This window comes from Megalobrama amblycephala, unplaced genomic scaffold (assembly GCF_018812025.1).
Source record: "Megalobrama amblycephala isolate DHTTF-2021 unplaced genomic scaffold, ASM1881202v1 scaffold529, whole genome shotgun sequence".
NCBI classification, from domain to species: domain Eukaryota; kingdom Metazoa; phylum Chordata; class Actinopteri; order Cypriniformes; family Xenocyprididae; genus Megalobrama; species Megalobrama amblycephala.
The window spans coordinates 52777-69300 of record NW_025953441.1 but is presented as its reverse complement, the minus strand read 5'-3'; the positions used below and the strand labels follow the sequence as shown (position 1 = coordinate 69300).

General features: G+C 38.8%; 1 pseudogene; it reads left to right on the top strand.

The window, feature by feature from the left end:
- Window positions 1–325: 325 nt before the first annotated feature.
- Window positions 326–8810, top strand: LOC125261928 (annotated as a pseudogene).
- Window positions 8811–16524: the final 7714 nt, after the last annotated feature.

Genomic DNA, 16524 nt, shown 5'->3' with positions numbered 1-16524 from the left:
AAAAATTAATACGTTTTTATAATCAAAATAATAACTTTTTAAAATCAAAATGTAGATTTAAATTTTTAATGTTTTTATAACCAAAAGATGCTATGTGAAAGTTTGAAACAGAAAATAGTGGTTTTCATCTTACCACTTTCTTGGTAAAGAAAACAACTTTTTATTCAAATTGCGTTTTGGAACCAAATCTAAAAAGTTTCTGTATTTAGTACCTTCAGTTGTTTTCTACCACTCAATAGTACCCTACTGCAGTGCCACAGAGCTGAAAGTACAGACCAGCAATCAGACCAGAAGTTAGTGGTGGAGCTTATAGGCTCGGTGTGGTTAGGGTTAGTGTTGGAGGCGGTCTGACATTCTTTGAATTTGATATAAACAGTGGTACATAAATAATCATTGTTATTTATAATAGTATTTAACATGCAACGTCCATAGCCTAATTTATTCAGTGCATTTAATTATGAAAGTTGCTCTCTTCAGCAATGTAGATGATATATTATCATTTTCTTTTCAGTCATGGCATCCTCCAGTGGTCCACTAAATGAGGAGCTCCAGTGCTCCATCTGTCTGGAAGTGTTCACTGATCCAGTCACCACTTCATGTGGACACAACTTCTGCAGATCCTGCCTGAACACGAACACACAGACCTACTTCTGTCCGTTCTGTAAAGAAAGATTCAGCAGAAGACCTGATCTCAAGATTAATTCAACACTCAGAGAGGTTGCACAACACTTTAAGGAGAAGCTCAATCTAGGAGAATCTGAAGTGTTCTGTGACATCTGCAATAAAAGAAAGCAGAAAGCTGTGAAGTCCTGCCTGATGTGTCAAAGCTCTTACTGTGATGATCATCTGGAGCCTCATCTCAGAGTCCCACGTCTAATGAAACACACATTGATCAACGCTGTGGAAAACCTGGAGGATTATATATGCCAGAAACATGAGAGACCTCTGGAGATGTTCTGCAGAGATGATCAGACATGTGTTTGTCTGTTCTGCACTGAAGGAGATCACAGGACTCACAACACTGTTCCTATAGAGGAGGAGAGTCGAGAGAAGAAGGTAAAGAGATACAGACAAAACACTTTAAACACACTGTGAAATGCAGATTTCTTTCCTGTGTCTTGACATGTTGAAGAACCTGACCCAAATCCAATGGTCTTTCATTTCTTCTGATAAAATCTTTTTGTTACTCGCAAATCTGTCAGGATTAAAAAATTCAAAACTATAATTTTGAATTTGTATGATCTTTAAATGGTTTAAAAAGAAAAATTCAAATAAGACTGTCAGAGGATGGAAACATAAATTCAATGATAAATGTTTTTCTCTGTATGTAGGATCAGCTGGTTCAGAGACAGACTGACGTTCATCAGATGATCCAGGACAGAATGAGGAAGATTAAAGAGATCAAACACTCAGTAGAGCTGAGAAAGGTTTGTGCTTTGATCAATCAGAGTTCATTTCCTGACTCATGGTCCTTTTCAATCCCCCTATCCCATTTCACTTACTGTTTAACTATCCTACCAAAAAATATATCAAAAAATACCAAAAAATATATAAAAAAATATATAATGTTATGCACCATCATATATCAATCTAATTAATAAATACATTGAATTAAAATGAGAGTTCTGCTAGTAACCCTCAAGTTGCTCTATTATTTTTTCCCATAGTTCACAAATCTTGGTGCACTTGAGTGTTTTTTGTGTTTCACTGAAAATCACGCATTTTAAGTGACATGCAGGTAACTGATGATGAGAGCATTTTTATTTTGGGTTGAACAATCCCTTTAAATAATATGTAATACATAATATACACTGCTCAAAAAAATTAAAGGAACACTTTAAAAACACATCAGATCTAAGTGGGGGAAAATATCATGCTGGATATCTATACTGATATGGACTGGGTAATGTGTTTGGAATGAAAGGATGCCACATCGTTTGATGGAATTGAAAATTATCAACCTACAGAGGACCGAATTCAAAGACACCCCGAAAATCAAAGTGAAAAATTATTCAGCAGGCTAGTCCATTTTGCTGAAATTTCATGTATAGCCAAAATGGTACTCACTAGTTTGTATGGCCCCCACATGCTCCTAATGAGACGACGGATGGTGTCCTGGGGTATTTCCTCCTAGATCTGGACCAGGGCATCACTGAGCTCCTGAGGTGTAACCTGACGGCGTCGGATGGACCGAAACATAATGTCCCAGAGGTGTTCTATTTAGGTCAGGTGAGCATAGGGGCCATATAATGGTATCAATTTCATTCATCCTTCAGGAACTGCCTGCATACTCTCGCCACATAATGCTGGGCATTGTCATGCACCAGGAGGAACCCAGGACCCACTGCACCAGCGTAGGGTCTGACAATGGATTTCATCCCGATACCTAATGGCAGTCAGAGTGCCAATGTATAGCCAGTAGAGGTCCTCCATGGATATGCCTCCCCAGACCATCACTGACGCACCACCAAACCGATCATGCTGAACAATGTTACAGGCAGCATAACGTTCTCAATGGCTTCCCCAGACCCTTTTATGTCTGTCACATGCTCAGGGTGAACCTGTCTCTCATCTGTGAAATGCACAGGGTGCCAGTGGCGCCCAGCCAATTCTGGTGTTCAATGACAAATGCCAATCGAGCTCCACGGTGCCGGGCAGTGAGCACAGGTCCCACTACGATGTTATTTTGTAGGGCTCTGGCAGTGATAATCCTGTTCCTCCTTGCACAAAAGGAGCAGATACCAGTCCTGCTGATGGGACCTTTTATGGCCCTGTCCAGCTCTCCTAGAGTAACTGCCTGTCTCCTGGAATCTCTTCCATGCTCTTGAGACTGTGCTGGGAGACACAGCAAACCTTCTGGCAATGGCACATATTGATGTGCCATCCTCGAGGATTTGGACTGCCTGTGCAATCTCTGTAGTGTCCAGGTATCGCCTCATGCTACCAGTAGTGACACTTACCCTAGCCAAATGTAAACCTAATGAAAAACGGTCAGAAAAGATGAGTAGGGCATAAAATGTCTGTGGCCTCCACCTGTAAAACCATTCCTGTTTTGGGGGTCATCTCATTGTTACCTATCTAATGTACCTGTTGTTAATTTCATTCACCACAAAGCAGCTGAAACTGATTAACAACTCCCTCTGCTACTTTACTGACCAGATCAATATCCCAGGAGTTTAACTGACTTGATGCTATTCTCTGATTAAAAAGTGTTCCTTTAATTTTTTGAGCAGTGTATAAACAAATAGAACTTTTACCTGTTCTTATTTATCAGAGAAACACTGAGAAAGAGAAATCCTCCAGTGTTGAGATCTTCACTGATCTGATCCGCTCCATTGAGAGATGTCAGTCTGAGCAGCTGAAGATGATGGAGGAACAGCAGGAAAGCAGCAGAGAAACAGGCTGAAGATCTCATTAAAGAGCTGCAGCAGGAAATCACTGAGCTGAAGAAGAGAAACACTGAGCTGGAGCAGATCTCACACTCTGATGATCATCTCCTACCTCATACAGGTCTGTGAACATCTGACTCATCATGTACAATATTACAGTACAAACTCTCTGTTCTGTAAGATTCACACAACTGGCCCAACGACGGTGTTCAGTGATGTGGCTGAAAGTTTTCTGCATGTTCTGTCTTTTTGGTGTGCAAAGTAATTTAATTTCAATTAAACTTTTAGCTGACTCCATTTCTCATGACCTCCAGTTCACCTAATTTGCATGTCTAGTGAAAATCCTTTTTTCTGGCTGTTGTCAGTATTTTCTAATTCATAAAGTGATAAAAGGAGAAATTAAAAAAATTCCCTCAGTAAAAATATTTAACTCTAATATGTCAACAAAACCAAACAAGAATTTTGAGCCTGGCTTTATCCAGTGTTTAGATGTGAGGAAGAGGCCGAGGCGGCGTTAGAATCCATTTGCAGAGTTTATTGATAGTGAATAAAATGGCAGGAACGTAAAGCCAGGCAATGGGTCACAACCAGGAGAGCGGTCCAATCGAACAACAAAACACAAGGGGAATCCAAAAGGCAGAGGTGGGTAAACAGGCAAAGTTCCAAACACAATAATCAGTTCAAATCAGGCTACCAAAGCAAGGGAAAAATCCAACAGACCTAATCAGGGTAAACAGTCAGAATCATACACTAAGCAAACAGGCAGGAATAGAGAAAAATGCTCGGTAAGGCAAATAAACTGGCAATGCTTCGCAAGGGGCTAGTGCACAGCCACACCCTGAAATACAAAACAAACAGGAAGTAAGAGTAGAAGCAGAGGGAGTGAGAAGACACAGTCAGTACTCAGGCGAGGGCTCCCTCTGCTGGTGTGGCGTTACAGAACTCCCTCCTCTAGGACAGTGTTTCTCAACCCTGGTCCTGAAGGACCCCCAACACTGCAGGTTTTGTCTTTCTCCCTAATTAAACACACCTGATTCAACTCATCAGCTCATTAGAAGAAACTCCACTACCTGAAATGAGTGTGTCAGACAGAGGAGACTTTCAAAATGTGCAGTGTTGGGGGTCCTTCAGGACCAGGGTTGAGAAACACTGCTCTAGGAGCGCCTCCTGGCACTCAATGTGGAAGTCCCTGTGGTCTGGGCGCTGGTCGGTCAGGTCTGGCACGATGAAAGTCGTCGATAAGAAGAAGGGTTCCAGGATGTCGTGGGCGGTTACCCACGATCTCTCCTCAGGTCCGTAGCCCTCCCAGTCCACCAAGTAATGGAGCTGACCCCCTCTTCGTCTTGAGTCTAGTAACTCATTCACCTTGTAAGCAGGAGTTCTACCAGCAAGACTCAGGAAGCAAAGAAACGTTTGAATACAATTTATTCAACAGTATGAATGTGAATATCAAAGAAATGATAAAGTTCTTTGGCGTAGGCCCCGTCCATAGTACAATCCGGAGGGTAGCAGACGTTTCGATCCTGCCTGAAGATGAAGGCAGGGGCGGAGCCTACCCCGACATATGGACAGGGACCGACCTGGTGGTGGTGGGGAGGATGGGGGTGAACGCCGGCGATGGTATCTGCGAACACGATAGTGGGTGGGAACAGAACTTATATACTCAGGTGACATGTAATGATTGGTTAGATAGTGAGCAATGATGTGCATTAGAGTCTTCCGGGTAGAACTTCCGCTAAACGCTCCCATTTCCATCAATGTCCAGTGGTGGTGGTGGCTCTTGAGCCTCAGGGTCAGCTCCTGGGTGGACCGGTTTGAGGAGGGAAACATGAAAGGATGGAGAGATATGGTAGTTAGCAGGAAGCTCTAATTGGTATGTCACCTCATTTATTTGCTTCAGAATCTTGAAAGGACCAACATATCTGGGGCTGAGCTTCCTGCTGGGTAGCCGCAGCTTGAGGTCCCTTGTTGAAAGCCAGACCTGTTGACCTGGTTGGTAGGGAGGATGTGGGCAACGTTGTCAGTTGGCTTGGAGATCCTGTACTCTCACAGCTCTCTGCAGGTGGACATGTGCTCTGTCCCACACCCTCTCGCTACGTCGGATCCAGTCGTCCACTGCAGGGACCGAAGAAGGTTTGCCAGACCACGGAAACAAAGGGGGTTGATATCAAAGGACGCACTGGAAGGGGGTCAGGCCAGTAGAGGAATGAGTCAGGGAATTTTGTGCGTATTCCGCCCATGGAAGGAATTCAGACCAGCGGTGTTGTTCTTGGCTACAGTATGATCAAAGGTATCTCCCAATTTCTTGGTTGAGTCGTTCAACATGCCCATTCGACTGAGGGTGGTAACCTGACGTGAAGCTGATATTAATGTCCAGGTGTTTACAGAAGGCTCTCCAAACTTGGGACAAGAACTGAGTTCCTCGGTCGCTGACAATATTGTCGGGTAAACCATAATTCCTGAAGACGTGGTGAAAGAGCGCTTGAGCAGTCTCCGTAGCTGTGGGGAGACCCATTAGAGGCACCAGGCGACAGGACTTGGAGAACTGGTAAATTATGACCAGGATAGCAGTGAAGCTATTGGAAAGTGGTAGATCGGTTACAGAGTCAATGGAGAGATGGGACCAGGGACGTTGTGGGATGGGTAGTGGATGGAGGAGGCCTGAAGGTAATTCTTTGGGGGTCTTGGACTGAGCACAGACTTGGCAGGCTTTGACATAAGTAGTTCCACCTCTTGTCATTGAGGGCCACCAGAATGATTTCTCTAGCAAGTGAAGGGTGCGAGATATACCTGGATGACCGGCGCTAACAGAGGTGTGGACCCATTGAATTACTCTATGACGTAAATTTTGTGGAACATACTGCTTGTTAGAAGGGCAGTTCTCAGGTGCGGGGTCTTGCAGTTGTTCTCTCTGAATCTCCTCCATTATGTCCCAAGTGACCGGAGCGATGACAATAGATGGAGGAAGAATGCATTCGGGTGTGAGGGTTTCAGTGGGGCGATCATACCGCCTGGATAGGGCATCTGCCTTACTGTTTTTGCTGCCTGGTCGATATGTCACAGTAAACTGGAATCGGGTGAAAAATAGGGACCAGCGAGACTGGCGTGGGTTAAGCTGTTTCTCTTGATATATTCTAGATTTTTGTGGTCAGTTATTACTTGAAAGGGTGGACTGCTCCCTCGAGCCAGTGTCTCCACTCTTAGATGGCTGCTTTCATGGACAGAAGTTCCTTATTCCCTACATCATAAATCCCCTCTGCTGCGGTTAACTTTCTTGAGAAGAACGCACATGGATATAGTTTACCGGGTTGGCCGTGACGTTGAGAGAGCACAGCTCCTATACCGCAGTCAGAAGCGTCTACTTCCACCACAAACGGGAGATCCGGATTAGGGTGTTTAGGATGGGGGCTGTTGTAAACCTTTCTTTCAACAATTTGAATGCCTGGCTGGCCTCTTCCGTCCACCTTAGCTTGGTAGGTTTTCCTTTCAAGAGAGATGTCAGGGGAGAAGCAATCATACTGTAGTTTCTGATAAAGGGAGGGTCGGATGAACCCTGAGCTTAGTGCTTCTTCGATATAATCTTCCATGGCTTAGGTCTCCTTTCTGGACAGTGGGTAAACTTTACTTTTAGGGGGCATGGCGTTGGGCAGTAACTCTATAGCAAGCAGTGAAATGAGACAGTGAAACGAAACTCACAGGAACTTAAATCTACACAGATAATGAACAGAATACAAGGTGTGATCAAATTAATCGGTAACCATAGTAACAAACAACGGAAACAGGAACAATTCTGAGCAAACTAAAAGTTCATGAAAATGAAACTAAGACAAGATAACATAATAAGTGTGACATCTCTCTCTCCTGCTGTAGATGTGCTCATCCCTGTCCAGTCGTCCACACACCAAGAACTGGACTGAGATCCGGATTGACTCTGATGTGGATGTGAACTCTCTGAAAAGAGCTCTGACTCTACTGAAGAATACTCTACATGGGAAACTAAATGAAAAACTCAGTCAAACTGGTATGTGAATATCAAATACAGTGTATAGATATATTTGTTGGTAACTATCTAAGAAAATACATTTTCAAGGACTATATGTGATAAAAGGGTAACACTTTATTTTATAGTGTCACTGTTACATGTAGTTAGTATGGTAATAACTATAAATGATGTATAATTACATGCTGCAACAAATCCTAACCAGACCCTAATCCTAACCCTACAGTAAGAACATGTAGTTTCTTAATATTACTCGGCACAAATGTTTAATGACAGTGTAACAAAGACACCTTAAAATAAAGTGTAACCAATAGAAACATTGGTGACCTGCTGCTGGTCATCACAATTATTTAATCTGTCTGCAAATGTTTCAAAAACATAACCACAATATAACTTAAACTTGCAATGTTAGTATTAAACTGGTATGATAAAATCACTTAATAAACCTAGTCTATGTGAAGTTTAATCCAAACTTTAACTTATGCCATAACCAGTTACTGTAACTTACTTTAGAGACATATAAGCAACATGACATAACTATCCATGTACAAACAATAATACATAACCAGAAATCACTACATGCCACTGATGCTGCCAATAGAGATAAACTCACTGTAAACCTGAAATTATTCCTATAATAATTCATCATTATATTATCATCAGTGTCTACAGAGTTGAAGTCTGTGCAGAAGTTTGCAGGTACAGTGACTGACACCATTTTCTTCAATACACTGACAATACTTTGTTTATAATCTATTATGTACTGTACGTCTGAAAATGAAGTTGATTGATAATGTCTGATCTCTCTCAGTGGATGTGACTCTGGATCCTGATACAGCTTATCCATATCTCATCCTGTCTGATGATGGAAAACAAGTCAGTGATGGAGACATTAAGCAGAACGTCCCAAAAACACCAAAGAGATTTGATATGGGTCCTTGTGTTCTGGCAAAGCAGGGATTCAGTTCAGGGAGATTTTACTATGAGGTGCAGGTGAAGGGAAAGCTTAAGTGGGGTTTAGGAGTGGCCAGAGAATCCATTAACAGGAAGGTGAAGATCACATTGACTCCTGAGAATGGATACTGGACTGTGTTTCTGAGGAATGAGAATCAATATGTAGCTTGTGATAATCCATCTGTCTCTTTATCTCTGAGAGTGAAACCTGAGAAGGTGGGAGTGTTTGTGGATTATGAGGAGGGTCTGGTCTCTTTTTATGACGTGGACTCCAGATCTCATATCTACTCTTTCACTGGTCAGACTTTCACTGAGAAACTTTATCCATTTTTTAGCCCATACCCTAATGATAAAGGTAAAAACTCAAACCCACTGATCATCACACCTGTCAACTGAATCGCATAAGAAACATCATATCTGAAAAGATTTACTATGAATATGATGTTTTCAGAATATATAAATAGAAACAAAAAAAACAATTTGCACAAACCACAATCAAGTAAATAAACTATAATGGTCTGAATTATTGGCAATAAATATTTGTAAATATGAGCAAAGGCGGCTGTGAAAATAAATCTGCATTGTTAATCCTTTTTATCTTTTATTTTAAAAAATCTCACCTTTTATATGGGAATATATATAATATACATATATAAATATGGGAATATACTTCAGAGATATTTCACTCATTAAAAAGGACTAGCGAGCTGACAGTGGTGGCGGCAAGAGCGTGTAAGTGTTTTGCTTAAAGCTGCAGTCCGCAACTTTTTTTGGTTAAAAATTATCCAAAATCAACTTTTGAACAAGTACATAACCAGCCAGTGTTCAAAACGATCTAGTTATCTTGTTTAGATTCACAACAGTAAGCTTGTAATAATGTTTTATAATAAGAGCGACATGGCGGATTTCCGCGGGAAATTTGAGCATTCAGCAGTTCGTCTATGCGTCATTATGTCACGTCCGTAAACAGAAAGGAGTCCCGTCCAGTTACATCATGTGAGGATGCTGCCGGTAGCGGCACATTTATAGCCTTTTCTCACAGCACCTGAAATAATTAAACTAATAATTTTGATGGTGGATTGTAATCCAGAAAGATCCAAATGACAATCATCAGTGACAGCTGGAGATTCAGCCGTAGACAAAAAGTGAAAGACTTTGACTGTGGAGTGACTAGAGAAATTGAAATCTACAGGTAACACTAATACACACTAAATACACAGTCACGCAATGCTAATGTTGTTAACAGTAACAATTTGAGAACAAAATAACAGTAATAATAATTTGCACGGTTTGGCATGATCCGAGCTAAGCGATCGTTAGATTTAATCATCATTGGCAGCACGATTTATTGTAGGCCTAATGCTTTTTCCCTCAGTTGGTCAGAACAAAAGTGGCATAAATGTTACTTACTTGTTCAGATGATATTTTCCAGTGAAATTCTTAAATTGGTCATACTTTCAAAATGTAGAATCTGTGATTCTGAAGATCAGTATCCACACCGGTGCGGTGACTGACAGCAAGCATTAGATTCATCCGCGCTGACGAGCTGTGCCGAGGCACAACGCACGTACAGATAACTGTTCCGCATATGACTGCAATCGCATGTTTCAAACAGAGATGGCGACAAAGAGGAAAAATTGTGGACAGCAGCTTTAATATCTGTTCTGTGTTATTATTTGCTGCTAGGAAGGTTTCCTTTTGGCACTTGTCCTATTTTCTACCTTGACTATAATTGTATTTTTATTGTACTTGTTTAGAATAACAGCTGCGTTTGCAGACTTTATTGGTGTTATTGTCCGCACTTGAGCAAAGTTTCATTTCGGTTTTCAGCCATTCACAGCCTTTAGGCTTTTGCAGTTCTAATTTTCAAGGCGGACCTAGCGGTTTTCTTTTTTATTTATTTTTTTTTATTTAAGTTTTTATTACAGTAATTACAACATTCACATACACTTGTAAGGTACCTTAATAGACATTGAATAGTTGTGTGTATTGGCTGAAAAAAAAACAAAAAAAAAACAAAATTTTCAAGTTAAACAACAAACACAAATAGCGGATTTAATACTATATAGTTCTTTTTATTTATTTTTTGGAAAAAAATGAGGAAATATTTAAGTACTCTCTTTAAATTTATTACTACCAGCTTTTTTATTCCTTAATTACAATATATATACTTAAAATATCTTACTATATATACTTAGTACAAGGTACGAAAAGTTAATAGACATTAGAAAGTTGTGCATCTGTATTTGGTTGTACCTGAAAATTAAACAAAGTATAGAGTTAAGAAAAAATTGGAGTTAGAAAATACTCTCTAAACAATTTCCTGCCAAAAAAACAATGTCAGCCAACACAATATTAACAGCTGTTTAATGATTTAAAAATCAACTATATAAAGTTCTATATACGTTATATACCATATATATATATATATATATAGTAGTAGTTTGGGTACCATGATCTGATCAGTTTTTCAAAAATTTTGATCTGTTTTTTTTAGTCCTAAAAACAAACAAACAAACAAACAATACAAACAATTCAGTTAGTAACAAGCCAATGTCAGCCAACACAATATTACAGCTGTTTGTGATTTAATCAACTATATAGTTCTATATTTATTACCCTGCCAGTAGTTTGGGTACCTGATCTGATCAGTTTTTCAAAAATTTTGATCTGTTTTTTTTTCCTAACAAACAAACAAACAAGTACAAACAAACAAACAAACAAACAAACAAACAAACAAACAAAAAAAACTTGAGGACAATACATTTTACTCCAGAAGTACTCTCTTTCCCAATGTGGGTATTTCTTACCCCTACCATTGCTTTTTTATTCCTTATATCTTTATTTTTTCTCTTTTTATTCAATAATATTTTTACCTACTTCCCTTAAAATATCTTAATCTCTATACTAGGTCTGGTCTTAGTGGGCGAATGTAGTCTATCCATTTTCCCCATATCTTGACAAATTTCTCAGACTGTAGCCGAAGATTCATTGTTAATCTCTCCATTGTGTAAATTTCGTTCACAGTTCCCAGCCAATCATTAATTTCTGGTGTTTCAGGTTGCAACCATTTTCTGGTTATAACCTTTTTGCAAGCTACCAACATAATTCTCATTAGGTATTCATCAGATTTGTCTTCTGATTTAAGACTTCTAAGACCAAAGTATAGAGTTAAGAAATTAAATTGGATGGGTTCCATGAAAATACTCTCTAAACTCCTATGGATTTCCTGCCAATATTTCTGAACTTTAGGGCATTCCCAGAATATATGGCTATGGTTGGCTTGATTTGAGCCGCACAGTCTCCAGCAGGTTGCATTTTTGCTTTGGTATCTCTTCTGCTCAGGGGTGAGGAAAAATCTAGTGATATTTTTCCAACCAAATTCTCTCCGAGTTGAGGAGTATGTTGTCTTCCACTGTGATTTAAGAATACTTTCCCAATCTTCCTCTAGGATATTCAGATTTCCTTCCATTTCCCATTTATTTTTAATATATTGGGTATTTTCTAATTTTTGGTTTTGTAGATTTTTATACAATTTTGTAATTATTTTTGTCATGTCCCCCGTTTTATATATTGCAATAAACATTTTAATAATACTGTTTTCCTTGTCATTATATTCCCTTATATTATTAATTTTGTGTCTTATTTGTAAGTACCTATGGAAATCCTTATTACATAACAGGTGTTCACGTTTGAGTGTCTCAAAATCCAATACTTGCCCTTTATGTAAAAACGTACAGTATGCTGTGAGGCCTCGTTTAGTCCAAGCTTTAAAGCTATCGTCTACTGTATTTGGAGCAAATGTTGAATCATAGGCGGGCCATCTCAAGATTGATACCAAATCTATCAAATAGTTTTTTTTAATTGTGTCTTGCCAAATCTTTAATAAGTTAGTTGTCCACGGATTTAATTCATGTATATACATTTTATTCAAGTGTTCGTCTGCCATTATAGCTTGGATTGGAGGTCTTTTCAGGTTAGCATTTTCTATTTCTTTCCACCTGGCTTTAAAATCTGGATTACATAGACATAATAAAGGTCGTAGTTGAGCTGCACGGTAATATTCCTCTAAGCATGGCAAGGCAAGACCTCCTTTCTCTTTCTGTAATTGTAATGTCCTAAATTTTATTCTTGGTTTTTTTCCTTGCCATATAAATCGTGATATCAATCTATCCCATTCAATAAAGTTTTGTTTGCTTATCTCTATCGGAAGTGTATGGAAAAGATACAAAAATCGTGGAAGTATATTCATCTTAATTGATTCAACTCTACCATGTAATCCTAGATATGGTAGAAGATTCCATCTAGCCAAATCTGATTTGATTGTTGAATATAGTGGTTTGTAATTCACATCAAATAGTCTTGTAATATCTTTGGGTATTTGAACCCCTAAATATTTAAAACATTTCTCTCCCCATTTAAACTTAAATTTTTCCTTTAAATAGCTAGATATTTGGGAATTAAAAGTTAAGATCTGGGTTTTTTGCACATTTAATTTATAGCCTGATAAATCTCCAAACAAAGTTAATGTTTCCATCAAGACTTCTAATGATTCGTTTGGTTGTCCTAAATAAACTAATATATCATCTGCGAAAAGTAATAATTTCTGTTCTTCACCATTTATGTCTATTCCCTTAATATTTGTATTTTGTTTTATATATTGGCTTAAAGGTTCTAAAAAATAAAGCAAACAAAAGAGGGGAACATGGACATCCCTGCCTACACGATCTTTCTAAGATAAACGCTTGTGAAAGGTTTCCATTAACTTTGATTCTTGCTGTAGGTTTATTGTATAGTCCCTGGAATGCTTTAATAATAGTGCTATGAAAGCCAAACTTTTCTAATACCTTATAAAGGTACAGCCATCTAACTGTATCAAACGCTTTTTCAGCATCTAATCCCAAAAACATAGAATTGATCTTGTGATGGTGTATATGCCATAAGATGTGCAATGTTCGTCTAATGCTATCTTGTGTCTGTCTCTGGCGAAAAAACCCTGTTTGGTCTAATTGAATAAGGTTAGGCAATACAGTCTCCAGTCTTTTAGGCAAAATCGATGTGTATATTTTATAATCTATGTTTAAAACCGAAATTGTACGATAGTTTTTACACTCTAATTTATCTTTTGCGTCTTTAGGAATTATCGTTATTGTAGCTTCCCTCCAGGATGGGGGAATCTCCCCCTTTTGGAGAGCCCAGTTGCACGCAGTTTGAAGTCTTGGGACTATCTGTTCTCGAAAGCTTTTGTACCATTCAGATGTATATCCATCTGTCCCCGGACTTTTGCTAGCTTTAAGTCTTGTTATAGATTTATTTATTTCCATTTCTGTAATTTCTTTTGTTAAGTTAGCATTCTGCTCTTCAGTGACTTCTGGCAGGTTTAAAGAGTTAAGTAAATTTTCTATATGCTATTCATTTTGCATTGTTGGTTGCGAGTATAAAGTTTTATAATAAATTTCAAAACTCTTCTGTATTTCTTTTAGTTTGTAATGTATGACCTTGGTTTGAGGGTTTCTTATTTTATAGACTGTTGAGTCTGCTTGTTGTTTTCGTAGTTTATATGCTAAAAGTCTCATAGACTTATTTCCTGATTCATAATAATTTTGTCTCAGGAATATTAGCTTACGTTGAATTTCCTCTGTTAATATAGCATCTAACTCTTTCTGTAGTCTTTGAATTCTGTTTTTCACTAGGGTCGCTTGTTCTTTTATGAACCTGTTGTGCCTCTTTTAATTGGGTTTGTAAATTTTCTATTTTCCCTCGTCTCATTTTCTTCAGTGAAGCAGTATGAGCAATAATTTTCCCTCTTAAGACTGCTTTAAAGGCATCCCATATAATTGTTGGAGATACTTCTCCATTATCATTTTCTTTAAAGTAAGATTCAATTGCAGATTTAAGATTTTCTTTCACCTGAGGATTATTTAGTATTCTTGAATTCAGCTTCCAAAGGGTTGATCTTATACTGTCATTAATGTTTATTGTCATTACTACAGGTGCATGATCTGATATATCAATTGTTCCAATGTCACATGAGTGGATTCTGTGCCTGTCTTTAAGAAAAGTAAAGAAATAATCTATTCGACTGTATGTTGAATATGGAACTGAAAAATGTGTATAATCTCTTCCAGTTGGATAAAAATGTCTCCAAATATCAATGATACCACTTTCTCTTAACATGATATTGACTTTCTTGCTCACCCGGTTTTGAAGTATAGGATTTTTCCCTGAATAGTCCAGTTTTGACAAACGAATATTCATATCTCCTCCACTTATAAGTATGCCCTCAGATTCTGTAGTTATCATATTAAATATTTGCCGGAAAAATGACCATTGACTACCCGGAGGGGCGTACATGTTTAGTATAGTTACTAAAAACCCATTTATCCTCCCTTTAATGAGGATAAATCTACCTTCTTTATCTTTCTTTTCTGACAAATGCTCGTAAGATACTTGATTTGATAAGAATCGCAACCCCCCGTCTATGTCCAGATTTATAAGAAGCTGAAAATAGATACTTAAACCCCCCTTGTTTAAGTTTTAAATGCTCAGTTTCACTTAAATGTGTCTCTTGTATAAGGGCTTTTTGAATCTTTTCTTTTCTTAGTTTAGAGAGTATTTTTGTCCGCTTTTGAGGGTTTAATACACCATTAACATTAAAAGACATAATTCTCAGTCTCTGTATATTGGTCTCCATCTCAAAATTGCATTTAATTCCTGTACTTCTTTTACTATATCCATTTTCTGTGTAATATCCTCTTGGATGTAATGAACAACAGCCACTAAACATTGCAAAATAGAACAAATAACATGTGCTATGAACATTTTAGGATTCTGAATCCAAACATTTAGGACTTCCATAAGTAAGGTTCTAAAAATAACCCTAACTGTGTTTGGGAAAATCAGTTTTAAGGAGGGTGTCTCTCTTTTCTCCACAGGAGGGCCCTCTAAGTTCACCTTATTATGATAGTCACTCATCTCTTGTGGCTGAGTTTCGCGGTGCTCCCGATCCTATCTTCTTAATTTAACAGACATTTTAATGTCACAACAAAACAAAAACAAAAATCTCCGTCGTGTATATGAGTCTTTAAAATCAAAATCGCGGATCTTGGTTCTCTTAACGAAAAATAAAAATGAATAACAAATAAAAACCGGTGGAACCGTCACTTATCCAAAGTGTATCCGGGTTTGCATAGGAAGACGAAAATCAGTCCATTCGATGAACTCATGATCTTCTGGCATTTTGCGTTCGTGTCGATGGATTAACCTTCCTCCGCAGATTCACGTCTGAATTGTTGGAGTTTCTCTACTACCGACTGGTCTGCTCGATCGCTCGTAGACCACGTCATCTTCTGGATTTTCTCCATCAGCGTCTCCGGCTGCTTGACTACGGCAACAGGTAATCCCCTCTCAGCCATGTCTCGCGTCGCTTCTATAGCGGAATTGTACATGCATACTCCGTCCTCATAGAATACCCTCATTCTGGCCGGGAAGGGGGTTTGGAACCGTATCCCCTTTTCTTTTAAAATTTTCTTTACCTCCGCGTATTCTCTTCGTTTTTTCAACACTCCTGACGCATAATCATGATCGAAGTTTATTTGCTTGCCCTTCCAAACAAACCCTTTGTTTTGCCACGCAGTTTTAATGATTTCTTCTTTTGTTCTATAGTCTAGAAATCTGACGATGATAGACCGCGGTGCTGATCCAGAAGGCGGAAGAGGAGTAAGAGCTCTGTGGGCTCTTTCAATCTGTAGATTCATGTCCGTTGGAAGTTTCAAATTTTCTTTTAGCAACTGTTCAATGAAGGACGTCATTGAAGAGTGCTTTTTCTCAGATCCTTCGGGTACAGAGTAGATTCTTATGTTGTTACGCCTGTCACGTCCTTCCTGGTCAATTAGCTTTGCTTCAAGTTGGCCGTGAAGTTTTATCATCTCCGTCATAACCTCCTCTGTAACCTGCATCCGATCCTCCATTGTTGTTATCCGTTCTTCCGTTTCATCGAGCCTTTTGTTTGCTCTGTTGATGTCCTCTTTGAGCTCTTGAAACTCTTTCTTGTTGTCTTGACGGAATTCTTTTATTTCTCTGAATATCGTCTTCAAATCCACTTCCATGTCCCCGTCCTCCTCGCTATGATTAGCTAACGTTTCGGCTTCGTTAGCCCCGGAGGCGCCTTCAGTGTTCTGT